The sequence below is a fragment of the Lutra lutra genome, chromosome 3 (assembly GCF_902655055.1).
Source record: "Lutra lutra chromosome 3, mLutLut1.2, whole genome shotgun sequence".
NCBI lineage: Eukaryota > Metazoa > Chordata > Mammalia > Carnivora > Mustelidae > Lutra > Lutra lutra.
This window is the reverse complement of record NC_062280.1, coordinates 63,637,656-63,654,199: the sequence shown is the minus strand read 5'-3', so window position 1 is coordinate 63,654,199 and position 16,544 is coordinate 63,637,656. Positions and strand designations below refer to the sequence as shown.

The following is a 16,544-nucleotide window of genomic DNA, read 5'->3' as shown; positions in this document are numbered from 1 at the left end:
AAATAATTAAATTTTCTGCCATTAGGCAAAAGTGGGACATTAAAATAGAAATTAAATTAATTTATAGGGAAAGAGAAATTTCCAGTTTTGTTCTCCCTTGAGTTTGTGACTTGTAAAACTCATACCCTCTGGGTACTAAATATACTTTAATTGGCTGTCTTCAGTCAGGCTGGATATAGTCTTCTTTTCTGCAAAGAATTTCCTCTATTTACTCCTGTTAAGAGACTGAAATGAGCACCGTGTTCCATGTGGCTTTGCAGTATAGTAGAAGCTAGCATAATATTCCATTTTTTTCCCCCAAATAGGTTATTTCATGGTGATTGTGACTTGGGTTCAAAGTCAACTATCTTCCAATAAAAGTTGAGTTTGATAGAAACTAAAAATGCCATCATTTTTCCTCCTAAAATCAGAGAGTTTCTAACCCAGTCTGGCCAGGAATTTTCTACATGTTTCAAGGGAAACTTTTGATCTGGGGAACCATCCTATTCCAGGTCCTTTTAAAGATGTCCATATTATTCCTTGTCCCAATATAAAGAACAGCTTGTTGTTTAGAGAGACACTCTTGTGACCTAATTGGAATATGTCGCATAGCCCTTCCATGGCCCAGCAGGAAGAGCCACATGCTTTTCATCTAGCTAATTCCAGCAAGACAACAGGCGAAACTAAAAAAAACAAAGCGAAAGCCTCTCTTCTAAATTAGTGAGACGCCATTTTACTTAGCAATTGCAGAAATTTCAAAGATTAGAGCTTTAATTCAGTGTCCATTCATTTTTCTATAGTCAGAATCTTTTCAGAAAGAAACTACTTCAGACAACCTTATTTTTGGGGTGGATATGGGGTAAATGGCATATGGAATTATTTTCTTTTTTCATTCTGGAAAGTTTGTTTGCAGCTTTCTCTTTGCATCTATTTGACAACAGTGTAATTATAAATCCACTGCTACCCAAGTAATGTTCCATTGCAAAAGGAGGATAATTTTTTCCATAGAAGATCTGGATATAAAATGAGAAGATTTTTCCTTCTTTTGGAAGATAAATCAACTTAGACTAAACGATCATGCCAAATGCTTTAGGATTTTACCAGAACTACCAAAAGTATATACTAAGGGAGAATGGATACTGGGGAAGCAACCCCATTTGCCTTGAAAACAGAACCCAGCTCAACTGGAAAATGCAATAAGCTCAGCTAAAAAGACAATTATTCGAAGACTCCTCACTAGGAAGAGCGGCATTTCCCACAGTTGTGACCCATTAGAATAAGTCTCAATGTATGTAATCAGGAAAGCTCTTGGAGAAAGCTGATTTACCTGGAACTTGTGTTTTGCCCTTTGCACTTCCTACCTTCCTGCCTGAAATCTACTCAGGCTGCTGGAGGAGAGGCAGCCATTTTGATACCACAAGGCAACAAATCAGAGGATAACAGCCATGTGCTAAAGATGGCTAAAAGGAAGGAAAAATTAGCTTAGACTCCTGAAGACTGTGGATCTTGCCAGGACTGTGAAGTCCTACCTTAATGTCACTTAACGTCACTTGAGAAAAACAAAACCTCTATTCGGTTAATCTAGTGAAAATTGGATTATCTCTTAGGAGCTGCCAAACCTATACCAAGTTGATCCAACTAGACTGCAAGGAGAATGCTGTTGTTTTGTTTTTGTTTTTTTGTTTTTTTTAAATAAGAACAGTTTCCAAACAAGTATCTCAGAAGCACTCATTTACTTTGGCAGTTATCAAACTGATATATTCATAAGTCTTCTTCTGTGCTCTTTAAAATGACACCAAGGAAGACTACTAAGGAAGATCATATGCAACTCTCATTTATGGATCATCTTGAATGCGTTTCATCCCTCCATTTATTTATGCAGTAAACATTTACTGAGATTTCCAGTAAGCACAGTGCTGGGGGCAGGGAGGCAAGGATCAAAAAAGTACCTGACAAAGAGCTCAGTTTACTTGAAAGTAATATGACCAAATCTTTTTTAAAACACTGTTTTCCAGTTCTTTGCTTTCTGTGGGTTGTTTATTTCATGTACATCAGCCCTCCAAGTCAGGGACAAGCCTAGCTCCACAATCAACATTAACAAAATAAAAAGATCTAAGCTACCAGCGTAGTGTCTGTTGCCACATGTTCAGAACACCATTTCATAATTTGAAAATTTTAATTAAATATTGTGCCAATATGTTCATTATGATTGTGAGAAATGCTTGAGTAAAATTTTTTATTCCATCCACTGCCGAAATTGATTTTCTAAATTCAGACTGTTCCTAAGAGCAGATATTTTGTGCTACTCTACTCTTGTTTTCTGTCATTTCTATGATTAAAAAAAAAAATCATTGAATATCAGGCCTTTACACCAGTACTAGAGGACAACTATTTACTGCAGGATGGTAGGCAAAACATGAGTGAGGATCAGAAAAACCACATTCCATTCACCTCTTCTTCGGAGTCACCTTAAACACATCATTTAACTTCTTTTGACCTCAGTTTCCATAGGGGTTAAATGATGTAGTGGAATTAGATCACTGTGTTGTTCCATAGTCCTAAAATTCTCTTATTTCCCTGCTCTATTCTCAGTGTGATGCATTAGTAGATAAGTTTCCCAGCTAAGAGCAGCACATTAATATTATTTTTAAATCATGCATGGCTTCTCTATTTCTGTTGCCTCGGGAATTATACATCTTAGCCCATATCCCGTATCAAACCACAATTTTATATATAATTAAACAATATAATATCATTTTATATTAATAATGTCATATCATTGTACTCAGGATCAGAATATAGGGCTGGTTTTATTATTTCTAGCTTTTAAGAACAAAACTTGCATTGCACACACTTGAATGAAAATTAGATGGAGAATATGCTGTTTTTAATTTGCTGTTTAAAAGTATCCTACAGATATCTAGGAGTGAATATAACAAACCTTATCTAAAAGCACAGTGATCTTCTTGCCCCATTCTGAGAAACTGCTTTCAAACTCTAAAGAAAGATTCATTGTATACAAAATCTGAATGCTGAACTTCCTATCGTTTTAGTATCAACAACGGCAGTAATTAATGAACACAGCTGACAGTTACCTGCCCACCACCATAGAAAGCTAACCTGATTTGCTTATGTCTTTCATGAAAATAGCTGAACTGAAATTCATTAAGCACAACCAGTTTAACCCACCCCCTTCTGAATTTGATAAGATTTCAAATGCCATTGTCTTGCTTGCGAAAAGATGTTGAAGGAACATAAACACTCTTTACCACTCTTAGTTATCCTGCAAACCAGCTCACACCTCCAACTATTATTTCTATTACACAGACACATATTCCCCTCTACTCACCACAATGAGTTAAAGGTAGACAGAAGCTCTCGGTGGCAGCTTTGAGTCATTACTCTGCTTTACCATTCCCTTCATCTTAGGTGTCATGGCTCAGTACTTTACAGACAGCCATTCACTCTGTTAGTTTTACTGCAAGCACTGAGAGCGGTGCCTTGCGCTTGCTGCAAAATTTAGCTTTTATGCTTCTGGTCATTCTTCCCACAAAAACAACAAGACCAGTTTCCGAGCTATTCTTAACTCTCCTTCCAAAACATTTCAAAAGAGAAAGACAAGATTTCATGATTCCCATGCAAACTCCCAGCCTGCCCGCCTGCCTGCTGCCGCCAATACTTCTTCCTCTTGCTGGTGATGACATTCAGCGAGCTCCCCAGCCCCGACGCTTCGTTATGTAAGGCTGTCTAGGTCAAGTGTAGGAGACACACTGCTGGCCTGTGAAAACTCATGGAACTCTTCCTTCAGATTAACACTTCAGGGACTATGGAAGCTGGAGGAAGCTGAGCTTTTACTACATCTTTTGGGGGTAAATATTTTTGCATGATTCAGTGGTTTGTATGCTCGAGTCTTGGCAGATGCCCGTCAGCCATGCTGAGAGGTGCCGAGAGAAATTACTAAGGGAGTCCAGTTTTGTCAGCATGCTTGAATAAGCATAGGAAGTCTGGTAGCAGTCCTAGTTTTAAGACGCTCAGGGAGTAAATGAATCATAAATTAGGATTTGCTTGTCAAGCACCTTCTCTAGCCATCGAGGAATGAATGTTGCTGTGGCTGTTTAAACTCTGAATACAATCCATTTGCTGGGAGGTGTTGCTGGAAAGCACTATTAGCTCTCAGAGATTTACTGCAGTCCTTGGCTGTTCTATTGCCCTTGTCTGATGGCAAATTTGCTTTCCTTGTAAATAAGCTTGATGTTTTCCCACGTTTGTATTCTGTGGTGATTGTTTGTGACAATATGAGAGTGAAAGCGTCATAACCTGGCAGTGATGTGACTTCAACAGATAATAAATCCTGCCTACTTTGTTCCAAGGTGAATCCTGCAGTAAAAGCGCCATTTGATATGAGCTGGTCCTGCTGATGCCGGGCTAACTGCTCTGGTTCAGACTGTGCTGTGTTCAGGGGACGTGGAGGCATGATCCCAGATTGGACATGAACAGTTATTCACTCTGTGAGTAAAATTAGAAACAGCATAGCACTGAGTCTGTTTTAGACTCTCACCCCTGGCTCTGGTCCGGGAATTCGTTAGGATAGCGGGCTCTTACAGAACACTGCAGAAAAGCCTGGAGAAGTAGCAGGGTAAGACTGCAGCAGCGGTGTGATACTGGCAAGGAATTTTAATAAGACTTAACCAGAGATCCTGATACAACAGATGGCACCTAATTTAAAAGATGGGTGGGTATTTAAAAAGTTCAAGACAGGAGCAGCACATTTGAGAGGGTTCGGCTTCCTGGGTGCCCTTGGCAGGAGAAGTTCAGTGCTTCGGACAGGATATCATGAGTTAGGAAAATAAAGGCTGTGTAAAGTGTCTCGTGATGTTAAAGAGGTAAATGGGAGGCTGAATATTCAGTGTCCATAAATGAGGACCGGCACGGGGCAATCAATGATAGCACACTCAATCACTAGGCAAACAGGTAGTTTTTAAGAATCTGCAATTTCTTACATTATTTTTTATTAAATTAAAGGAACGCAAATGAATGTTGCCAAAATAAATTTCCTTCTGGGTACCTTTCACTCTGTTAATAATGATTAACAGTAGTACATTGATTATTTATGTCGGGGATATATTGCTTATCATTTTATGCTATATTTAATTGATTAAACATGTACGTGTTTTCCCAAATAACTTGAAGAGACAGTTATGGTCCCTCAGGGCCTGATTTTTATATTACTAATGTCAATAGGCATTTCCCCCATAGACCTAGCTTGGCATACGAGCCCCAATCAGACCAGGCTTTACTCAGTTTGGCATCCAGAATAATCCTCACACACAGAATGTGAAAAACAATGCTTACATACTTAGTCATACTTACAATCTTTAGTTCATAGAGCTTTACGATAACACTGTCAGTGCTCAGATGTCTATCCATGATTTTTGTTTCAAAATCTGTTTTTAATAGGGATTCTTTTCTCTGTTAATGGAACTTAAATGGTTATATTCACTTGTTCATTTCTAAAGTAAAAGATATGAGTTAAATGAGGCTAAAGTTAGTTTTGGTTCTGCCGTCTCTAGATGATTTTCTTCTCAGTGTGAAGTAGCATTAGTAATTAATCTACGCCAAAAGGAGATTACATTTTTTGGTGAGATTATATTGTTAAATGCTTATGATATTGAGCCAACATTAATTGAGTAGCTACCAAATGCTAGGCCAGTGGTTCTCAAAGCATGGTCTCCTGAGTACCAGGAGCAGCAGCTGAAAGCTTGTTAGGAATGCAGATTCTCAGGGGCTGAGGGGGGCAACTTGTCTTTTAACAAGTCCAGCAGGTGGCTGTGAAGCATGCTAAAGTCTGAGAACCACTAGCCTGGGTAGGACTTGGGTTAAATATCATGAAAATAGTTTTCACTACATACAGTCAAATGTATGTTATGTAACTGAATTCTCTATTTTTCTGGTGTACCAGATTTCTCAATGTAAGCAGTACTATGTTTTAAGGACTTATGCTAGTGTTTAGTACATCTTCAGCCTAAATTTGTCCATAAGAAGCTTTGTGTTTCAGCAGTTCCATTTTTAGCTTTTAGAAGTCATGTGGTATGGTGGGAAACGATGAAGGACCTATCCCTTCCAGCTCTTGAGGAGGCAAGGACTTCTTGCTCACTGTGTGACTTGGCACCTGTCACTGACCTTCTCTGATGTTCAGTTTCTCATTTGTGAAATGATAGGTTGGCCTATGTCAGGGTTTCTCAGCTCAGCACAATTCACGTTGGCGGTCAGATAGTCTCCATTATGGGGTCTGTTCTGTACATCATACAATGAGCAACATCCTTGCCCTCTACCCTCAAGGTGCCACTAGCAACCCTCAATTGTGACAACCCCAATATTTCTAGACATGAACACATCTCTCCTGAGGGCAAGCTCGCCCCTCCCACCTCCTCATTCCCACCCCATCCTTTCCCCACATCTTCAAATCTGAGATGTGCTGGTCTAGGTTAACTCCCCTTTGTAAAGCTATAGTATACGAAACAGTCCAACAAATGTATTGTTTCTTCTTTTGGAAGCAGGCAGTTTCAAACTTCATAAAATAGATAGATGTATGTCTCTTTTGTGAAAGTCGCGAATAAGCTGAGGCCTCTTTGCCCCCTTGAAAGTCTAGGTGTAATTTGTTCAAATACCAGTTCCACAGTCTGTGAAAGTCCAAAACCCTTCTTCAGCATTTCAGGGACTTAAAATCTTGTAACATCCTCTGTATCTGGAGTCCTGGTTCCGTGTATGCTACCTCATCACTCTTAAAAAGTAACCTAGATTCTGGGGTGCCTGGGTGGCTCAGTGGGTTAAGCTGCTGCCTTCGGCTCAGGTCATGATCTCAGGGTCCTGGGATCGAGTCCCACATCGGGCTCTCTGCTCAGCAGGGAGCCTGCTTCCCTCTCTCTCTCTCTCTCTCTGCCTGCCTCTCTGTCTACTTGTGATCTCTCTCTGTCAAATAAATAAATAAAAAATCTTAAAAAAAAAAAAAAAAGTAACCTAGATTCTATCTGTCATGAGTTTCTACCAGAGATTTTCCTACACCAATCATCTTTGGGGTTGATAGATTTCACTAAGTTTTGAGTTCTTCCCTTCATTCTTCCTCTCTCTCCCATCTCTGCTCCTCACCCTGTTCTTGCAAAGTGTTCTGGGAGCTCCAAATTCCCCCTCTAGTGTATACAGCAGACCAACTTTCCATGACTTTTATATCCAGATGTAAATGCCCAGATCTGTCAAAGAGCTTAGAAGATCAAGGGTCTCCAGTTTAGAACCATCTTCCCTTCATGGAAGGCTTTTGGGGTTATATTATATAATCATAAAATCATAAAGTCTTGGGACTGGAACGGGTATCTACTTTAAGTTCATTTACATGTCTTTGGAATCATACTGAATAAGAACTCTTGGCCCTTAAGATTACACATTTGCATGGTAGCATCTCAGAATTTTAATGATATTTCCCAAGGCTTGTTGCCTCAAACAATTTAGCAGTTCAGTCCAAACATTTTCTGGAACTGATATGCATGGTAGAAGTAGATAAGCCACACACCACTCTCACACACATGCACACACGCATATTTTTTCCCAAGTGTTAGAAATTCTTTTTAGGACAATGTACTACAAACTCAAATTGTATCCTAAGATATTTGTGAATTAAGGGACTTAATCTAAAACGTGGATATAAAAAATGCATCAGACAGCTATATCTTGATTAATCAAAAATAATGGCTTATATTTGAATGATTATATCTGTATTTCCAAGTTATTTTATGGACATGATCCTTTCTGAGAGCCATAGCAACCCTATAGATAGGTCCCACTCCTGCTATCATTTTATAGATAAGAAAATGAAACTGAAGATCTTCAGATGCCAAATCTTCTTCTCTTCCCACTATCCCATAAGGCAAGACTCAATAGTGTATGTAGTTTGAACACATTGGTGAGTATAATTTCAAAGTGTTTTTTGATAAAGACTTATTTCAAGAGTCTTTCTCTGCTCTAAAGTCATTCAGGAAGTATAAGGGTGGATGTGTGCTACCAATTCTTTGCTATTTGCTAGGATTCATACATTTTACCTGACTTATTTGTATATAATAGGTTTAGTTAATTGTTCTTTATATGTATTACTAAGTACTGACAGAATGATTTCAACACAGCATTTATGCTACCATAATGTGTATTATGTCACTTAATGCTCTCAAAATCTCCAAGAGGATGGGATTGTTCCCCTTCTTAAGAGATGCCACTGAATTCAATCTAACCAAAACTTGGGTTTTAGCAGTTTCTGCACTGACCAGGCCATCTGCCCCGAGGCCATCTCTTCTCACTGCTGCACCCAGCACTGTGGCTCCGCACTGAGCATATACTGAGCCTCAGTAAATACTTGTTGAACGGGTGTTGAATAATGATCATTGCTACCTTGTTCCTTTATATTTTGTGCTTTTCATAACATTATTCACCCCAGTCAATTAAGTAGCAACTTGCAAATGAGATCCAGTGTGGAAAATCGAAATTAAAGATCAAATTCCCAAAGGCAGAAGGGTAGGTTCATTTAAGGCTGCCATACACTTGGAGCTCTTTGCAACTCAATCATTCATGCTACTTTCTTTATTTATCTTAAGAAAAAAACCTTTTGGTTTGATACAGAGACTTTCTCAGACTTACAAAGTGAAGTTATTTCCAACATCAAGTAGAAAGTCTTGTGTTAAAATACTGGTTTCCCAACACCAGAGTCACACAGTCACTTCCAATTCTATTTGAGTTTAAAGTAAATACCCAGCAAGTCAAAACTTGAAAGATCTTCTATTCCATTTTGTTACTAGTGAAGTTGGCACACTATATTATACTAGTTTCAGGGGTGTAGCATATTGATTTGACAATTCTGTTCATTACTAAATGCTTCCCACCCTAAGTGTAGATGCCACCTGTCACCCACCATACATATTCTATTTTAGAATATTCAGAAAAAAAGTATTCAATAATAGAAGATAATTTAAACACATATTAAATACAGTAAATTCCAAATGACTTGATAGTATATGTAAATTCCACCTTTTTTTTTTTTGAAAGCTGTGACTCAGCTCAATATTACAGTCTTCTGTTGATATCCGAGGTGCTCAACCTACATCCTAATTCAGGACAGTTAGGGGTGCAAGTTGTCAGTCCATCCCTTTCTCTACGACTGGTTAGCTTTGTGATGACAGGCAATTTATTAAACCTCTCTGAAAATCTGTTTCTTCAGCTCTCAAGCGAGAATCATCCTATCTCCTGTCCAGAATTTAGAAGAGATAATGTATATCAAGTAGTCTCTTTCACATACTGAAAGTGTTCAGAATATAATAGTTTATAATTATATTTGGCATCATCTGCTTCTAAATATATCAGGCTGTCTCAAGGAGTCCTCTCCATCTCTTTTGAGCAACTGGACATTGGTATTAGTGCAGGCTCTGGGACTCAAAGCTACTGGATTCAATGACTGATGTTCAAAGCACTGATGAGTCAAGATCTGGTGAAGAGACAGGATGAGGCTAGCCATGAATGGACAGTTACCTATGCTTATGCCGCCCCTAAAGATACTTTTAAAAATGCAGTATCCTAAGATAACTAGCCAACCATGTGTCCAGCATTTTTACTCTTTTTTTTTTTTTTTTTTTTTTTTTTTGGTCAGCTGCTGTTCTTTATTGTTATTATTATTATTTTAAAGATTTTATTTATTTGACAGAGAGACACAGGGAGAGAGGCAACACAAGTAGGGGGATTGGAAGAGGGAGAAGCAGGCTTCCCGCTGAGCAGGGAGCCCGATCCCAGGACCCTGGGATCATGACCTGAGCTGAAGGCAGATGGTTAATGTCTGAGCCATCCAGTTGTCCCTGTCAGCCCCTGTTCTTAAAAGATTATATTATCAAGGTAAATAATCCTTTGAGAGATTTGAAAAGCCTAGGAAATGTGGAATTTTTTTTTTCAGAATAGAAGGAACAACTATTAAGAGGAAAAGTATGTATCACTAGAAAAAAATTTAGAATTATGCTGATTTAATTTATCTTGAAAAACAATTTGGACCTAAAGATAAAGACAAACACATTTCTACCAAGTTAGGGAAACATCTTTGACAACTGAGAGCCTAAATTAAGTAATGCCTCAGGTATTTTTCTAATTCCAATATTCTGTGTAAATGGATTAACTCTGGAATGTGGTCAGCTATATAGCAACCAATTCCAAGATGATTAGATTTGCTAGACCTGTTTCATGTATCCATTGATAATTAAGGAAAAATAAGTGACTTTTAATGTTGCTGTTTTAATTATTTATCCTAAAATACATCATTAGTTGCATAGGTCTCATAATCTGGAATTTGTTAAATCAGCTGATTTATGAAAAATTAATCCTTTTTGGGTTTTATAAATGAAATTATAGTTCTCTGATAAAGTGACATTATTTTATTTTTTATGTCCAAGAAGTGAAACAGTGAAATAGGATGTTTAAAAGAATTATCAATGTTCTGTTGGGATTCTTTCATTTTGGGAAGCAAAGAAAAATAGAACAGGTATCAATTTTCTATATGAAACTTCCTAAAGATAACATTGTGATGATTTAATTTGGGAGAAAGGAACATGGCAGTAATAGTAAGAGTGTTTTGGTTTCAAAAGTACAGTTTCTAGTGAAAACATCAGAGAAAACTGTGTATCAGTCAGCACAATCAGGACATCTGAAAGAAATGTTTTGGTCTTCAGATTCGCTAAATGTGTCCTCCTGGCAATAAGCCACCCACTCCCCCCGCCCCCACACACACATCCATCCACCTTGTCTAAATGGGTGGGTCAGGGAATAGACCTGCAGCCCCAACAGCTGCTCTCCATAGTTAGACACAATCTGGAAACCCTTGTCTTCTGGGTTCTTTTGGGTTGAGTCCAAGGCAGTCAGGAGTAGGAACCAGAGAATCTTTCCCACCACACCCCACCTTCTAGCCTAAGTGAGGGCATTTGTCTCTGGTAAACCTCCTGCTTGGGTTTTCCAAGACTTCTGCTCTCTGTAGAATCTGGTGCCACTGTTTCCTTCTCTTATCCATTAAGACCCAGGGGTGGCACAGAGTCTCTCCATCACTAGTTCCTGAGTGCTTTGTCAACCATCTAAGCTACATAGTAAAATGTTTCTCCATTAAATTATTTTCGCAGAATGGCTTCTGAGTGTAACATCTATTTCCTGCCAGGATCTTGTCTAAATCAGAGCTACAGAATTTTAAAGCAATAGATGTTTCATGGAAAGGTAACTCTCTTGTGATGCCCTAGAGAGGAGACTCTGGGCTGATGAAGATGTGGATAAAGGGAGTGCTGTCCTCTGGGACAGCAACTACCATGTGAAGTAGGGCAAATGAGCTCTGAGTTTCACCACTGCTGAAGTTATGAGAAGATTCACATTCTGTGTTTGCTTAGTTGCAGAAAGAGTAAGGGGGTGGGGGAGCAGTGTAAATATCACATCCCATATATGTTAAAGAGGTAGAGACCCAGAAGGAGCCCTTTCCTGCCTCTTCAACCTGCTATTCCCCACAGAGAGGTGGAACAGGTTACTTTGATGTAATGATAACAACCAGGATGTGAAAGACTTTCAAAGAGACTGTGTAGAACATGAAAAAAAAAGTGTATCAGGCTCTGTGCTTCCTTATTTTTCAAGGGTCTTGGAAAATCCTGAGACAAAGTGGTTCTTTCATTGCAGCAACCCCTAGCAAGTAGACAAGTCTGTCTCTTATCTGACTATAGACGAGCAGGTACAGGAGACTGTGGGTAGCCTGGGGGGTGCCACTGCCCAGTGTCTGTCCACAGCTGAGCCCCAAGTGATCCAGGTGTGGCTCAAATAACCCATTGCTCAGCAATCCAGGGTGAATAAGGGCCATCCTATAACTAGCAACTCTGTTCACAAGCTGCAAATTTTCCAAGGAAATTTAGGCAGATTAGGTTAAATGTGGTGATCGTCCGGCTCCATGTACCTTGTCCCCCAGTCACTTACCAGTCTCTTCTGAAGAGTTTGCAGCTCTGAAGTGGGCCCTGGACTGACCTTAGCCCATTATTTGGAATTCTTGCTTTTCCATGGGAAGATAGAAAGTATGTAATCATACATTATTTGGGTGAGTTTGTGAATGGATTTCTGAAGGTTGAGACGGCTTAGTGATATGGGAAAGATGTTAATCTCCCAGAAAAATATAGCAGCATCATAATTCTAATGATATATGCAGGCATTATGGATAGCTTTTCTTGGTAAAGACAATGGCTCTTGGTCTTTGAATATGAAAGGAAAAAGGTGTTGGTTAAAATCCTTTAGGGAAAAAGGAACTACATGTTTGATTATGTTAAGTTATGGCAAAGTTCAGTTTTATTTTGTAAATAAAGAGTTGTCTTCATAAATATCAGCTATTTTAGTGTAAAGAAAGTTTTCTTCATGAAATAAAAGCTAATTAAACCAATTCAATAGATAGAGAAGTGATAATGTTTTATTTAAAAACATATTTAGATAGCAAACAGGTATTGCGGTCCCAATAAGCAATCGACCATATTTTTCTCAGCACTAGGTGTAGCTGACTCTTCTTTGGGAAGGGGGGAAATTGCTGTATGAACTAGATCAGGCAAAAACCAAGAATAGTGTGTACTTGATCTACCAGAAGGGAATGAGCACATGTAAGCACAGAATAGAACCCAACACAGTAACTTAGTTATTTTATGTTGCTCATGTCTTTCCTTTATTTATATTGCTATTTCTTTTCTTTCTTTATCCTACCTTGGCAGTAGATCTAAACATAAATATTTATGATTATTGCTTTAAATATTGTGATGTACTTTGATCTTGTTTAAGGAGTCAAACTTTATGAACCTTTTATGTATTTAAAGAAAGAGGCATAAAGGTCAGGCATGTGAAATAGTAAATATTTTGTCAATATAAGAAAGTTAACAACCATGTAAATATAGCTAGTTAGACTGAAGAAACAGAAAATATATTTTTAGATTACATTTTAGCTTTTCAAAGACATTATAGAACTTCAAGATCATTTGCTTACTGGATATTTCCTGGGCCTCTTTTTGGATCTGCATTCCTAAAAGCTGTCAATGTTACTCTGAGTACTTGGTGCTCATGCCCTTGAACTTGAACATTTGTGGTTAATATTTAAGATCAGTATGAGAAGTGAAACTGAAGGACAGTCACTTCCTTTACCCTTTGCTAAAACCAATGTTGGTTAGTCCATCACCTTCGTAAACAGTAACTGCAATCACACACACCATCACATCCATCTCTCTGTCAAAACATGAGTGAAAATCAATTGTGGCGTATCTAGAAATACTCCACTCGCTTCCATTTTGCTTCTTATATGCTGAGGCACCCACTCAATATTAATTTCCTTCATAGTTAGACAGTGGAAAAAATTTGAATGGACTTTTGTGGTATAAAACAAGCTAGGTGACCTTGGACAAGTCACATCACTTCTCTTGACATCATTCCTTCTATCCAAAATAAGAACCCTTGTCTAGATGATCTCTGAGAATGTTTCAATGCCACAATTCCTCAAGGATTATCAAAAGCATATCTGTGAAGCAGTGGTAAAAATTTACATCAACTGAGGTTCTGTTTCATGAGATTTTAAAAGTTATTTTATCCTGTCTGTAAATCTTAGTGGAATTTCATTCTGGAATTTTGATTCATCAGTACTCAGCAGATGTCATCTGTTCACCTTTGGCAAATACCTTCATTCCACTAGAAACACTGGGGTGTGTTTGGGAATAAAATAAGAAATAAGACCTAGTACTTGCTCTCAAAGAGATTAGGGGATGGAGGCAGGGCAGAAGTTTGCATGGAGGAGGGTGATGTGACCAGAGAGGAAAGGAAGAAAACCAAGTATTAACAGTGTGATGGCTTCTGGCTTATTGAGGGGAAAGGCAAAGAGTTTGCTATTATGAAAAATGACATTGTTGTCATCCTCAGTAAATATTGATAATGCACTCTTATACTTTAGTTGAAGAAAGAAGACCAAAAAATAAGCCAGGGCCCCAAATAATAAAGGATTTAAAGCTGAAAACTCATAGAGCACTGAAGTAATTTTTTTAAACATTGCTTGAAGGGTTGCATAATATTGAGAATGAATAATATTCTATGAAGTGACAAAAAGTAATTCTGTAATTTAATATCCTTGTAAACCAATATCGCATTGCTGACCTCATCAGATGCTTTACATTTATCTATTTAAATCCCTTTCAAGAGATCATCTTTGTGTATTACTAGGTCTTGCCCATAAAACCCATTTATTTGGTTTAGAAATACCACTGTTTGCTTCTCCAACTCCAACAGCTGCCTATGTAATTAAAAAAAAATTGCGGTGACTCTTCCAACAGGAAGTAACTGCATCCCTGAAAATGGTCATCTGTGGATTTCTATTTAAGTTCTAGTTTTCATTGCTTTGGGTGGAATGGCAGGAAGGCTTGGGAGACTGGGCATCATCAGAGGATGTCCCTCGTGATCCCACAACCTCCCTCCATCTCTTTCTCACTTTAAAACACAGCATTGTGGCAAGCACGAAACAAAACAAAAAACTATTCGTTTTCCTTTACTACCAGAAAGAAAGAATTGGAAGTAATTTTAGTGACTTTCTGGAAACTTTATAAAATTTTAAATATTTTTCTGTGTGCCTACAAACATAGATTCTAGCTACTGAGAAACATTTTAGAATAGATTCAGTAAGAAAAATAATTCCAATTATTTTTTTTTTAATATTTTATTTATTTATTTGACAGAGAGAGAGAGATCACAAGTAGGCAGAGTAGCAGGCAGAGAGAGAGAGAGAGAGGAGGGGAAGCAGGCTTCCTGCTGAGCAGAGAGCCCGATGCGGGGCTCGATCCCAGGACCCTGGGATCATGACCTGAGCCGAAGGCAGAGGCTTAACCCACTGAGCCACCCAGGTGCCCCAATAATTCCAATTATTTAGGCTCAATGTATTGTAGGTGATTTTAAGAATGGCAGTCTCTGAGTGAAAAAAATCACAAACTTGTTACAGCTCTGATTCAGTAAATTCCAGTGTGGGGTGGGCTCAAATATTTCGATATCCTGATTTAGTTCATTCTTTCTCTCTCTCTCTTTCTGTATCTCTTTCTTTCTTTCTCTCTTTCTTTTCTCTCTTTTCCCTCTTTCTTTCATGGGGTATATGGACTTAACAATGGTTTTAAATGTTTGTCTTCTAGTACCTGTGAGACAGCCTAAAACAAATAGGCCAATTTTATGCTAGCAAGAAATTGTAACTTTAAACTTTGTAAAAAAAAAAAAAAAGGTTGGCTATGGTCCCTAAGAGATGGATCTAGATGGCATTTTCTGCATTTATTTATGTAATAACAGGTAAATTCTATACTCCTTTCTGGCTCACTTTCAGAAGGACAAATTAACCTGAAAAGTGAAGAGTTTATTATTTTCTGCTAGGAAGTGTTTTCTATTTCTAAAATAGTGGCTGCTTACGGCACTGTATTAATAAATGCTTGGGTGAGAGGAAGGAATTAGTAGTAAATGTTTGCAGAATATTATCTATATATTATATGTATACATGTCTATATACATATATACATGTGTGTATATGTATATGTAATATGCTTATATTTATGTGTGTACATCATTGTGTAATATATATTATATAATTGTGTGCACATATAAAGATATAGATTCCCCAGTAGTGTGTGTGTACATATATATGTGTGTGTGTGTACATGTGTGTGTGTGTGTGTGTATGGTGTGCATATGTATACACACACACACACACACACACACACACACACACTACTGGGGAATCCATACCTGAAAACAAAGTCCTGAAGTGATAAATCATGTTTACTGTGGAATCACAGTTTTACAATGAACTGTTCTCTAGCTGAGTTCCATTTTCCAATCACCTGGGGGTAAAGCCAGGATTTGAAGCCAGGTAATGATACAGTGGTCCTGTGGATGTAGAATCATAAAGTCTGGGTTCAAATTCTGACTCTGGCATATGCAATGGGTATTGGAATCCCCATTCCGTCAGGCCTGCCACCACCCTCAGGCCTGTGTGGCATCACTATTATATCCTCTGGGACACCATCCCACAGTCAGACCCCTTCCCAGTTTCAACTCCAGACACCAGTAACCCAACCCCTTTCCTTCAGGGAGGACCCGACTTCATGTCACTCAGTGAGCCTAGATCCCCAAACAAATTACAGAAGGATCTATTCACATTTTCTCCTTTAAAACTCAAACGTCATTTATAATTCTGAGCAAAGGAATCCACAATTCAGAATACAATGATTTGAACATTACTTTAGGAAGTTTTGTCTCAAAGACCAAGGATGAGCTCCTTCTCCCTGCCAAATCCCAAATTAGTTAAGCGTTAATTAACTCTTTTTATAAGGCAGCTGACTTGAAGGTCCAGAACTCCCAGAGATGGGCATCAAGCATAACGTTTTGGTAGAAAATTCTCTTTATTTTCTATGCTGAGCTCTCCCCTTGTACTCTCAAAGTCCTACTCACAGCAGGAAGTTCTCCTGTCTGTCTTGAACTGA

At 38.3% G+C, this 16,544-nt stretch overlaps 2 protein-coding genes across 7 annotated transcripts in view; both read left to right on the top strand.

The window, feature by feature from the left end:
* The window catches only part of LOC125095498 (sodium channel protein type 3 subunit alpha), a 1,188,574-nt gene that overhangs the window by 224,143 nt on the left and 947,887 nt on the right, over positions 1-16,544 (top strand). The gene's annotated exons all lie outside the window — the stretch shown is intronic.
* Positions 3,717-16,544, top strand: part of LOC125095495 (sodium channel protein type 1 subunit alpha) — a 152,912-nt gene continuing 140,084 nt past the window's right edge. For 4 of the 6 annotated variants that reach the window (XM_047721976.1, XM_047721975.1, XM_047721977.1 and 1 more), the window contains exon 1: positions 3,717-3,848. The gene's annotated coding sequence lies outside the window, so the exon portion shown is untranslated. Of the gene's footprint in view, positions 3,849-4,463; positions 4,488-9,876; positions 9,901-16,544 lie in introns of those variants that run through there. The other 2 variants (XM_047721972.1, XM_047721973.1) reach the window with 2 other exon arrangements.